The sequence below is a fragment of the Centroberyx affinis genome, unplaced genomic scaffold (genome assembly GCF_046629955.1).
Source record: "Centroberyx affinis isolate AG114_WGS23_722 - 3 ecotype Tasmania unplaced genomic scaffold, CSIRO-AGI_Caff_v1 ptg002479l_1, whole genome shotgun sequence".
Taxonomy (NCBI): Eukaryota; Metazoa; Chordata; class Actinopteri; order Beryciformes; family Berycidae; genus Centroberyx; species Centroberyx affinis.
The window spans coordinates 6,110-18,402 of NW_027280711.1; positions in this window are offsets into that span (position 1 = coordinate 6,110).

Consider the following 12,293-nt stretch of genomic DNA (forward strand, 5'->3'; position numbering starts at 1 on the left):
CAAGGTCATTATGTGACATCAGCAGTTCCACTTTCATTTCTGAGTTTGACAACAGCATTTAAATTGCAAAACCACACAAACAATCGATACAATAAAAACATAAAAACAACTATAGATCCGACACAGCTTTGATATTTTCTCTACAACATTGTATGTCCAGCTGTCTTAAATACAATGTTGGCTGTAGAGCCACTTACAGAATTAAAACGATACAGGCGGTGCATTATTTTAAAGATATCATTGGTGATATCGTTTATTAAGGGAAAATACAAAGTAAACGGGGGAGGGGGTGTCAGGTGGTGGGTTGCAAATGGGTGATGGGGTGAGGAGAGGGAGTGAGCACAGGTGTCAGTGTGCTAAGGTCTTGGCTTGAAGCAACTCAAGCCGAGTCCATCTTGTCCTTTTTTTTCTTCTTCTCCTCCTTCCTCTTTGGGGTGAAGAGTTCAATAAATCTCCTCATCAGGGAAGGCTTCCTGGACTGTTTGTGGCGTTCTTCTCCCACCTCTTTTCCATCTTTCTCTCCAGAAAGATTGTGGCTGGTCAAGGCCTCCTCTGCCTTCTCCTTTTCCTCATTCTGTTGCTTCAGCCTGATCACCAGCTCCTCCACCGCCTTGAGCCTCATGCTCTGCTCATGGTCTTTCTTGACCATTTCCTCCATTTCTCGTTTGAGGGCTTCCTTCTCCAGGTGGATGGCATCCTTCTCCTCCTTCTGCGTGGCAATCTCTTGCTCCAGATTTTGGACTTCTTGCCAGTGTGCATGCTTCATCTCACAGATCCTGTTTTTCATGGCCAGTTCATAGGCACTCTGGAGATTTTCTTTGCATTTCAGTTCTTTGCGGAGGTCCTCATTCTGTTGGCTCAGGAACTGCTTCTCCTCCTTCTCTGCCTTCAGCTCGGTGGAAAGCTGCTTTCTGCAGTGGCCCATCTTTCTCAGGAGAAGTCTCTTATCCAGTATCACCTGGTGTCGCTCAATCGTCTTCAACTGAAATGTCTCGAGTTTCCCGGCCAGCTCGTCGGTGTTATGGAGCCTTTCTTTGAGTTCCTCTATTTCTTTGCGGAGGTCGTTGTTTTCTCTGAAGAGGAACTCCTCCTCCTCTCTCTGAGGGTTAGTGGCCTGCTCACGTTCCTTCTGGAGGCCCACATTCTCCCTCTCACAGGCCCAGAGCTTCATGGCCTGGTCCTTCATGTCTTTGCGGAGCTCCTCGTTTATCCGGCGGAGGCATTCCTCCCCTGCGTGAATGTTCGTGGCCTGCTCCCTGCTCCCTCCCTCCTTTTCTTTCTGGACGGCCATATTGTCCTTCTGGCAGGCCTCCAGTTTCATGGCCTGCTCCTTCAGGTTCCTGCAGAGGTCTTGGTTCTCTCGGCAGAGGAACTCGTACTCCTTGTCTGCCTTAGGCTCCTGGCGTCTGCTTTTGGCCATCTCTTTCTTGAGTGCCTTCAGCTGATGCTGCAGACCCATATTTGCGTGGATTTGGTCCTCGTGTTCGGAGGCCAGCTCCTTATAGTTGCGCTGAAGGCCCGCCTTCTCTGCCTCACACACCTTCAGCTTCCTGGCTAGCTCGATGGGATCCATGGTCTCCTCATCGTGGAGTTGTTGTTTCCGCTCCATGTCTAGAGAAGAACCTCCTCTTTGAGGAAGCCTCTAGCAATAATCTGTCTCTAAAATTATCCTGTTTTTGCTCTCTGCTGCTACTGTTCTCTGCTCTCTGCTCTCCGGGTGATCGCTTGCCGTCTTTGCATGAAATGAGCCTCTGCCACTGATGCAGGTTGTTTTATAATTGAGTTCCAATTGTGTCATAAAGGCAGTCTGATGTCAGTGCAAGCCAATATGTTGATAGAAGTTGGGAAGCAGTGTCTTTCCGGTGGGAGCAGCAACTCTGTCACTTCAGAAATGGACAGTCTTGCTCATAGCCTATATCTGCAGTTGGTTGACAGGGTTGTTGATCAATACCAATGACTCAATGATTACTTCACTGGCTTTCTGGATTTCTGGCTTTCAACACTCACTTTCCAGCCCGAACTCTGACCGAAGACTGAACTGAATTAAATTAAACTGATCTGAACTGACCTTATCTGACCTAAACCCTTCACTAAAAGTCTAAGCAGGGGTTTCCACTCATGCATCATTACATGTGTTTGTCATGGTGTGAGTTCAGGTGTACAGTTGTGTTTCTTGTAAAACTTTTATTTATCCAGGGAAAGGTTTTGCTGTGCATGCATGATCTCTTTTTAGCACCATCCGGCTTCACATTCATACAGTCACACACACACACACACACATCCACCGACCGGTACAACCACAGTCTTCATCTGTTGGCCACTGAGCAGCTCCACAGTCATCCTTCCTTCATCTTACTTTCCCCAGTCTAACCTTCCTTTTCCCAGCAAGCCTGTGAATTTGAACCAGCAACCGAACCTTCTCCAGATTTAATGAGATGTAAACCTACGGAAGCAAGAAAATGCCAAAAACGATTACATTAACCTCACTAAAATGATTAAATTAAACTATATATAGTTTTCAAATTTTCATATTTTTGTTACCTGTTGCTTATATCTTGTGTTCTCATAGTTTCATATTGTAGATCATTATAATATTTTTTCATTCATTTTTTTTTTTGTCTATGTATGTCCTACTGCTGTTATTTTGTACACCCTGCATCTATGCGGTACTTCATATGTGTTTCCATTTTTTTTCAATGAAATGTTTTATTATTGGTATTTTCTGTTATGTTTAACACCCCCCATTTGCCTCATTCTTATTTAAATCCTGTGTTTTTTCTTTGCTGTATCTTAATATTTGCTGCTGCAATGACCCAATTCCTCAAGTTTCAACTAATTGAATCCACTTTAAGGAAATTAAACAAACCTAATTGCTGCATGTAAAAGGACCACGGCCACTTAAGCCCATAACACATGACTTTCCAAGCACGACTCTACACGGTGACACATTCATATTGCTGGAGGCAAGGTGATGTTTGCTGATTTAAAACACAGCTTGTGGTTCAGGCCTTAGAGACACACACACACACACACACACACACACACACACACACAATCAACTTGTGCATGCGTGCCAACACAAGCTGTCAAACCCACAAGAACAGACACATACACACAATCAAGCGCTCATGCACACGCTCATTCAAAAGCATACACACACACACACACACTGATGAGTCACAGGTGCTTCCGGATCCAGTAATGACACAGTCAGAGAAGGCAGCATGTGATGTCTTCTTCTTGGTATGTGTGTGTGTGTGTGTGTGTGTGTGTGTGTGTGTGTGTGTGTGTGTGTGTTTGAGAGTGAGAGAGAGAACATGTTAATATATTGCTGGCCTCAACACATCAATATCAGCACTGTTTGAAGTATCTGTTCAAAGGCTACAGTATGCTCATTTATCAAATATATTGTGAACATAATGGGGGTCACAACAGCCAGGGGTCCATCCATGATAGTAAATTACATGGCAGCTATTCTTTCATATGTGCGGTGTTTTGTGTGCAGCCATGTTGATGATGGCCGTAAACACAATGTACCCAGTGAAACGTCCTGAGCACAAAACACTTCAAATCATGTGTCAAAGCCTGACATACTCTACCCTACAGCACTAATGAGCGACTGTAAAAGCGACATTCATGATCTTTGACAGTGTTTCATGGCGCAGATCTTCAGCACAATTTGTCTGTAAATATTGCGGGGGGGGCTTTAGGTATTATCTTCACATTTACCCGTGAATTGAAGGCTGCATGCTGGGAAAAGTGGATCCATGTCGTAGAACAACATTTGGATTCGGGCCTGAATTTGGACCATTAGAAGATTAAAGGAACACTGAGTTTTGGGGATATTAGCCTTCATTAAGTGATGAGAACATAGACACCAAAATCATCAGTAGATTCACTAGAGATCATAGGCTCCGGTGTTCCGTGCTAACACTTTAGCATACACTATGTTGAGTGACAGTAAGCTCCATGCTAACACTTTAGCATACACTATGTTGAGTGACAGTAAGCTCCATGCTAACACTTTAGCATACACTATGTTGAGTGACAGTAGGCTCCATGCTAACACTTTAGCATACACTATGCATGGAGCCTACAATCACTTCGAAACACTGGAAATCATCCAAGTTTATATTTTCTAATTTTGTAGCTTACTGGCTTGTTCATGTTGTCATGGCTTTCACAAGCACCGGACCATTTTATATAGATATACAGGCTGGTAAATGAATTGAGTTGAAACCCAGTGCTGTAGACAATGGCCACTTTCTTATACACTGTACATACTGTACGACAGCAGAGAAGACTTATGCCACATACCAGGAACTTCATTACCATGACATGGGAAATCATTATTCAATACAGACCTATAGGTCACACAAGTGGTGTATGCACAAAAAGATCCTGTCCAAAGTGGGTCATATGTAGGTCTATATGCATGCCTACACATGCACACACTGACACAGACATGCACACTAATTCTATCATTTTATATTGTTTTATAATAATTGTGGAGCTGCAGTTGCAGGAGGGAAAATCCACTGAAAATTGTCCTCCTTGCTTTTTTTTCTGTTTGTTAGTTATTGTTTTTTTGTCACACATGTTAATTCTTTTGAGAAAAGCAAATAACATATACATTACCAAAAAAAAGAAAATTGTCCATATAACCATATAGCCCAGATGCATATACACACATGCATTAAGGCACAGACACAAATGAACCACACACACACACACACACACACACACACACACCATATTTACAGCCTGTGACAGGACTGCTGCACACAGCAGATGTGTGTATAATGAATAGCTGTACATTGGCCTGATTAGGCCATACAGTGCTGGTTTGAGGTCACTTGCATGCTTCCTTCTGAGGCAGCTGACGCAAACTCTTTCTAAAACAACACAACATGATGCAGGGGCAACAAATTCTCCGAGACTTGAGCAGCACTCAGCTGTGAATTCATATGCCATATGCCACTAAACTATGAAAGATTTGCTGCCGTGCAAAAACAAGTGGTCCAATCCTGAAACAAAAACAAAGACATTTCTCATCCGATGAGGCAGTGCAGCACAGGCTGACCTCATCATTCAGTTTTCATGGGAGTCATTTCCCAGCCCTCCTTACCAAGACAAATACAATCAACCTTTTTCATAAAGTCATTACAAAATCTCTATGGCAAGCTGAAAAAATTTGCTGCGGGCAATGATTTGAACTGATTCCCCAATGTTCCAGGAATGATAACAGTTTCACTTGCTGACCTATTCCATAACTTCATAACAGATTCAGCTTAATTTTAGAGACACTATAGGAAATATCAAAGCCAAACTTTAAGTCCTTATATCAATATTATAGGAATATTATAGTGATATTGGAGATACAAAAAAAACCCATAAAGTATGATAAGGTGACTATTAACTCGCTGTTGAATATTACACACACTCCAAGTCCCTATAGTGAATATAGTGAAATTATAGCTTTATTAGAGTGTTTTGGGGTATATTCAGTAAATATAATTAGGTAAAAATCGGTAAATCGATAAATATTAACCGGCATTACCGAATTCCTTTCATAATAATCCTATAACAGCACTCCAAAATTGTCATATTCCTGCCCAGCAACCGTTACCAGCAGCGCAGGTCTATTCATTTCGCTCCACAGTCATCCTCAGCCAGGCAGTGACATCATTCCCCTTTCACCCAGTTCTCTGACGGCTGCGGGAAGAGGTAACCAGCGGTCAAACCACGATGCGTTCAGGGACTGCTCCGCAGCTCCTACATCCGAGCTCCGAGTTGTAAAACACGACTTGTCGGAGCATTCCAGTGGTTTTTTTGTCGCAAAGAATGTTAAAATGGGCATGTGACAAAAGTTTTTTTTTTGTTTTTTTTCAGTGGATGTTTGTTCATTTTAAACATAAAGCAACACAGGTATTTTAAATGAAGCGGACAGTGATGTAGTGGTGAATGCAAAGGTGGGTAATCTATGATCTCCAGTCAGTCATCAGCATAAGGTAAACAACCACCAATATGAACAAAAATCAGGCATTTATTTATGTTTTTCTTTTTTTCTTAAAAGACCCTATCCTCATATAACTTAGGCTACTATGATGTGTAGCTTACTAGGAATTTACCTTGTAAAGATTTGTCAGCCTACAAATAAAAAGGTACGTAAAGTGTTTAATTTAATGAAAAGAGACAATGTGTGACAACTAAAAGTTCAATAAACAGTGAAAATAGGAACATAAGAATGTGTCAGTGATGCCACTGTGCTGGAGGCCTGCTTGAACTGCAACACATAGGTAATTTGCCTCAATAAATGCCTGCATGCAAGTAACATATAATAGCCTAACACAAATATGATAAAATACATCACTTTTAGCAACAATGGCAGACTTATGTAGGCTACCACTTCGTTGGGTCGTTCAATCCCGATATTTCCGACAGCACGTGAAGGCAGCATCGGAGCCGGGCGCTGCAAAGAGGAGGAGGAGGAGGAGAGAGACTCGAAGCGGTGTTTATCTAACACAGATTCCCTGCAATGGAGGTCGTTTTGTTTGTGTCGGTACCTTGACATCTTTGAGACACTTCGGTCCCTCATCGTTTATCCGCTTCAAATGGCGACGTTTGCTATCAAAACCACATAAAAAACAATGAAATCCTCTTGTGTTCATTCATTCAGAGCATCGGGTTTGAACGGTTGCTTGCGTGGCGAAGGGATCGGGCTAGAAAAAATAGATGCATGTCGAGGATGATCAGGGTTTTTTTTCATTATGGGAAAAACAATGTGGCATATTTTTGCATTGCAGAGTTATTTATAGACACCCTCCTCCTCTCTTCTTCTTGATTCTCTATGCTGGGGGTTACTGTCGGACAAACCTCCCCTCCTCCACCTCCTCTACCTCCTCCTCTTCCTCTCATCCCGTGTGTCTGTACCCGCATTATGCAGACGTCCCTCTTTTTGTTTGCCACACAACTCGGCCGATGTGTTCCTGCGACACACTCATTTCTGAATATGATAAGGGAAATCACATAGGGGGGAATGAGACTTCATGCAGCTGTATGCCGTTGCTCACTTTCCGCCGCAGTTCAGTCTGGGGTTACTATCGGTCAAAGTGGGAATCTGATCCATTTTTTGGATGCTCCCAGACTAGACTAGTTTGAGACAAAGGAACAAATCAAAGTCATTTTCATTTAAATAAACAGACCTCAAAGTAAAAATAAACAATACATATTAAAAATAAATATATATTAATATAGCCTATTAATAAAGCAAAGAAACAAAGCTTAGACAACAAATCAGCAGTGTCATCTTTAAAGCTTATCTCTGTCATTAATCGAAAGAACAACCTGTTCTAAAAAAAAAAATGGGGATGTTATGTATAGTTGCTTTCTGTTTATTCATTTATTTTTAAGAATGGAATCGACAATTCAATTGCAATGCAAAACAAGTGAAAGTTTTGGTTTGGTATGAGCCAGTCGATTCACTATCTTCACTCCCTTCGATCCGCAGAGTCCCTCTCAATCTTTAAGAAAAGGCTAAAGACCCAGCTCTTTAGCGAACACCTTCTCACCTGATGGACTGTGTAATTGCTAAAAAAAACAAAAAAACAAAAAACTCTTTATCTGCCTCTATGCACTCTACGCACTGCCTTGTGGCACCTATGTCCTGTCAGACTAGAACTTAGCTTTATTACTCTCGTTGTTCTCTCCTGACTAGATCCTTGCTTGTGTTGTATTAAAATCTCATATGTACCTCCCTTTGGATAAAAGCGTTTGCCAAATGGGAAATTGTAAATTGTAAATTGTAGAAGTCACAATGTTAGAATGTAAAACAATGACAATTTTTCTGCTCTTTTTTGCACAAGTTTTGCTTTAAACCCCATCTGAAAAGATTTAACTGTGGGGTTTTTTTGTGATTTAGTATAGAAATGCATATGTGCCCATACTGGTGATGGCCATAGTGGAGAGGCTGAACCCACTGTTAAAAACACTATCATCTAGTGACTCAGAAAATAGTCAAATCTACTACACCTCATTTCACTGGAGACCCCCTGGCATCCCTTCAAGACCCCCTGGAGTTCCCCAGACCGCGGGTTTGGGAAATATTGGCCCAGATAATTAGCTGCTCTAAAAACAGCAACGCTGCCCTGTTTAAATCATAAAGTTGAGAGCTCCACTCATACTGAACTGAATATAGCAGATGTGGTGCTCGATACAAAAACTATAATTACTAGTCTTGCTGTCAAGGATATTGGCTGTCTGACAAGCTACAAGCCTTCCTGTATAATTTAAAGGTTTTGGTACGGAAGAGGATTAGGATCACGTGAAAAATGTATTTGAATTCTGAGTTTAAAGTCAGAAAGATGAGAAGAAAGTCAGAATTCTGAGAAGAAAGTCAGAATTCTGAGATTAAAGGTAGAATGCTGAGTTTAAAGTCAGAATTTTGAGATTAAGAATTTTGACATTCTTCTCAAATTTTTCACACGTGGCCCTAATTCTCTTCCATATTTTGCAACTGCATCATTTCTTGCATGCAACTTATATCCTAAATATGGCGTCCAAAAAGGGTCACCAGCTTGTTTCTATGGGTCCCTACATGACAAAAGTCCTGTAACGGAGAGACTCCATTTCTCCAATGTGGGTCCCACGCTGAAAATGTTCAAGAACCTCAAAAACCAAGATACCGAGATACAAAGTTTCTCTCTGGAACCGCGGCTCGAAGTCGAAGACAATCCAAGAGCGTTTTAACATCCTAAGAGGGTTATAGTCTACCGATCCCATCAGCCCTGGATGTGTAAGCTAGCCTCACGCTGAGCCAGCCACAACAAGCCATTGTTCTCCATACAGTAGAAATAACTGCACCTGACAGCTCGCGACGCATAATCGGAATGGATGAGACATGAACTGCTGAACCCTCTGCGAAAAAAAGACACAGATTCACGTCAGTTTGAACACTGTGGACCTTCTATCCACGCGCATTTTTCTGATTTCCCTCGAAGAACTTTGAATGGAAATGAAGTTTTTGGTTGTCATTATGCATTGTTGGCAAGTAGTCAAGACAAGACACTGAATCCCTACCAGCTCCAGACCCTGACCTCTGACCTCCCTGTGGAGGGGGGCAAGAGGAAAGAGAAGGAATTGAAGGATTACATGTCTATCTATGGGTTGAGAAGATTCAATGACCTCTTGGGCTTATGAAACCCTTACAAAACCCATTGGATAAACTCAAAAATGCATTGTCATCAAGCTAAAAACTGCACATACAGGGTTTTCATCCGATTGCAACATGTTCTTTCAACGGATATGATGATTCAAGGATGTTTAAATTGTCATTTTGACTGGCCAGTAATCATGACACTGAACTAACCTCCCAGAACTGGTGAATTCCTATGATAAGTCTTGTCAGAAAGCTTTACCTTTGACAATATGCAGCCATTCCTTCATCAAACTGTCAGTTTTGCAAGCTCTGCTCAAACACTTTGGCAGTGACAGCGGCTTAAGTTTACCTCAGTCCTACTGAGTTCTTCAGATGAGCATTGAGCTGTTTTATAATTCAGTTGTCTCGGAAGATTATCACCCACCTTCATCCGTGCTGACAGGTCTGGAGCTCTTTGATGGATTAGATATCTAATCTCTCTGATTGAAGATCCCGATTTAATGAGAGCCCATGCTGGGAGACCTCACCCTACCCCGTCCACAGTGGAGGAGAGCACCCACGTCTACTGCCGCCTCACATGCCTATACCTCCCCCCCACACACACTGTTTCAGCTGATCCAGCCAGGAGGAATTTACAGTTATGGCGGTCATGAGGCTCAGTCTTTTCTAAAGCAAAGCCAGGTTGAACTTTTCTCCCAAACTAATGTGAAATTCTGCAGTATGGACCTTATACAGCAGCCATTTTGAACACCTGGGGTGGGGAACTCCACCTAGAAGATTGGAATATATATAAAATAGCATTACTTAAACACATAAGTGAGGACAAAATACAGATAAACCAGTTAGCAAATTAGCTAGCAATCTTGAGAACAACAACCAGAACAACTTTTTGAATTTAGCAGGGAGGTTAGTTAGCTAACTAGCTAGCTACCTAGGCTCTAGACACTATTAGCTAGCGATAGGCTAATTAACAAAATATTTTAAAATGTTAATGTATACCTCTGGATTCTTGAGCTCCATTTGTTTCTGTTTTTCAGTGGGGAATCTAAATGATAAATGCTTATATGATGTATCTTGGTTCACAACGGCAGCACAGAGCTGGGCTGGACTTGCTCTTCCAGGTAGAGTTTCCCATCCCAAGTATTCAATACTCAGCTACTGACTACATTGAATCAGGTGCACAGCGCTAGATTTTCCAAATGCCTTGTAGTACTAAGATAGCATGTGCTCCATTGTACGTCAATGGAACAATGTATCTCCTTGTATAATCAGATAATTTGAGGAAAGCCTGACTATGTTTGTTTGATTAAGGTCAATTGGGAAAACAAATCTGAATACCCTTTCCATTTTCCTCAAGACTTGCGTAGCAGAAATTAGTTTACTGACCAATGTATGTCAATGGAAGAATAGAGTACTAGGGGCATGTTTTGATTGTCAATAAAGTGGATTAAATCAAATTATGTAACACATCCTGCCTGGTATCTACAGATTTCATGGAAAATGAAAGGGGAAAATGAGCAATTTAGCTGCCCACCATCTAATTGGTCTCTCACAAAAAAAGAGAGCAGAATGGAAGAGACAGGAGACAGCATTACCCAGATAATCACCACCAGATGGTTGTCCATATTCTTTGTTCATTAGTAGGCCTGGACTGTATATTAGGCACCTGCACTCTTCCACAGAGACACCGACAAAAGGTAACCATTAAACAAATAGGATTACTTTTAAGTCTAACGAAATGGGGCAAGCATTTGTCAGTTTATAATGAGTGACATATTCAAACCCAAGATGCCATTTGTTTTGGCTGCAACAAAATTGAAAAAATCTAGATGTCTTGTAGCCTACATCATTTTATACACATTTCCCTGTAATTCAGCATGGCTTATTTGGTATCTTTGGAAACCTTGGGATGTTGACTAGAATTTAAAATACAGTTCTGCGGGTCCAGTGGGACTCGCAGGATTGAAGAGGTTAGTGTGCTATAGCTTCAACGAAGTGTTCTATGAAGAGTTCAAGGGGTTAAAGGTACCTGGTAGTCAGTAGGTAGTATGTTAAAATGTAACATGAGTAATGCTAGACAGGCAACTTTGTGTTCCCTCACCCTTTTCCCTTAAATCCTATCAAGGGGGGACGCCCTTCATAATTTGTACTAACAAGGGTGATCCCCCCCCCATTCACCCTCCCTCAGATCACCCAGGGGTTACACTGTTTAATCTGATCTTCTAGGTGACAGACAGCCAGACACGCAGAAGGACGTGGGCCAGTCTATGATTTTAAACTGCTGTCAAAGTTATGCACTGTACTCCAACTGTATACAGCTGCTGTACTGTGTTGTCTGTCGGACATCGACCCTGAACAATAGAACATTGTTGGCCAGTGTGCCAGACCGGTCCAGTTAACCAGTGGCCCTCTGTCATTGTTTAGCCACGCTCAGTGGGGTGGAAAAGCCTCTGGGACCAACTCAGGACAGGCAAAAGACACAGTGGCCTCCGACAGCATTTGGAATGTAAAAACACACTGAAAAGTAGGCTGCATCAAATCATATTCATTCTTGGAAATATTTGCCATGCTTGTTTATGCTTTATGTAAAGCCCAGTGTCATCTGTTGTCCTCATAAGTGAGTGAAGTAGAGTTATATAAATGAAGAACTGAAGATGTGTGTGATCTGAAAATAAATTGCATAATTTTCTACAGGCCCGGGTGCACTAAATCATTTAAACTCTATGGCAGCGGTACTCAAACTGGGGTCTGGTGACCCCCAGGGGTCCTTGAGAGGGTTCCAGGGGTCCCCAGCAAAATGAGGAATAGTTTAATTTCACTATAATTTAATTCAATAGAAATGATCCCTGTTTGAGGATGTAAAAGAATAACTAGTCGTATTTCACTCTCACCACTGTTATCTCCCCGTGTCTCCAGTTCAATACTAAATCAGCAACAAAAATCTTGACAAATAATGCAAAACTGAAATCAAACAGTCAAAATGTCACCACTTAACTTATCAGGAAACCACAGAACTTGAAACAAATCTTCTGCTAGCTAACAAAACGCTTCCACAAGAATTGTAGAGAAATGTAAAATGTAAAAAAAAAAAATCTTCCAATGCAACTGTTCTGAAAAACAGCTGCATTTCAGAACG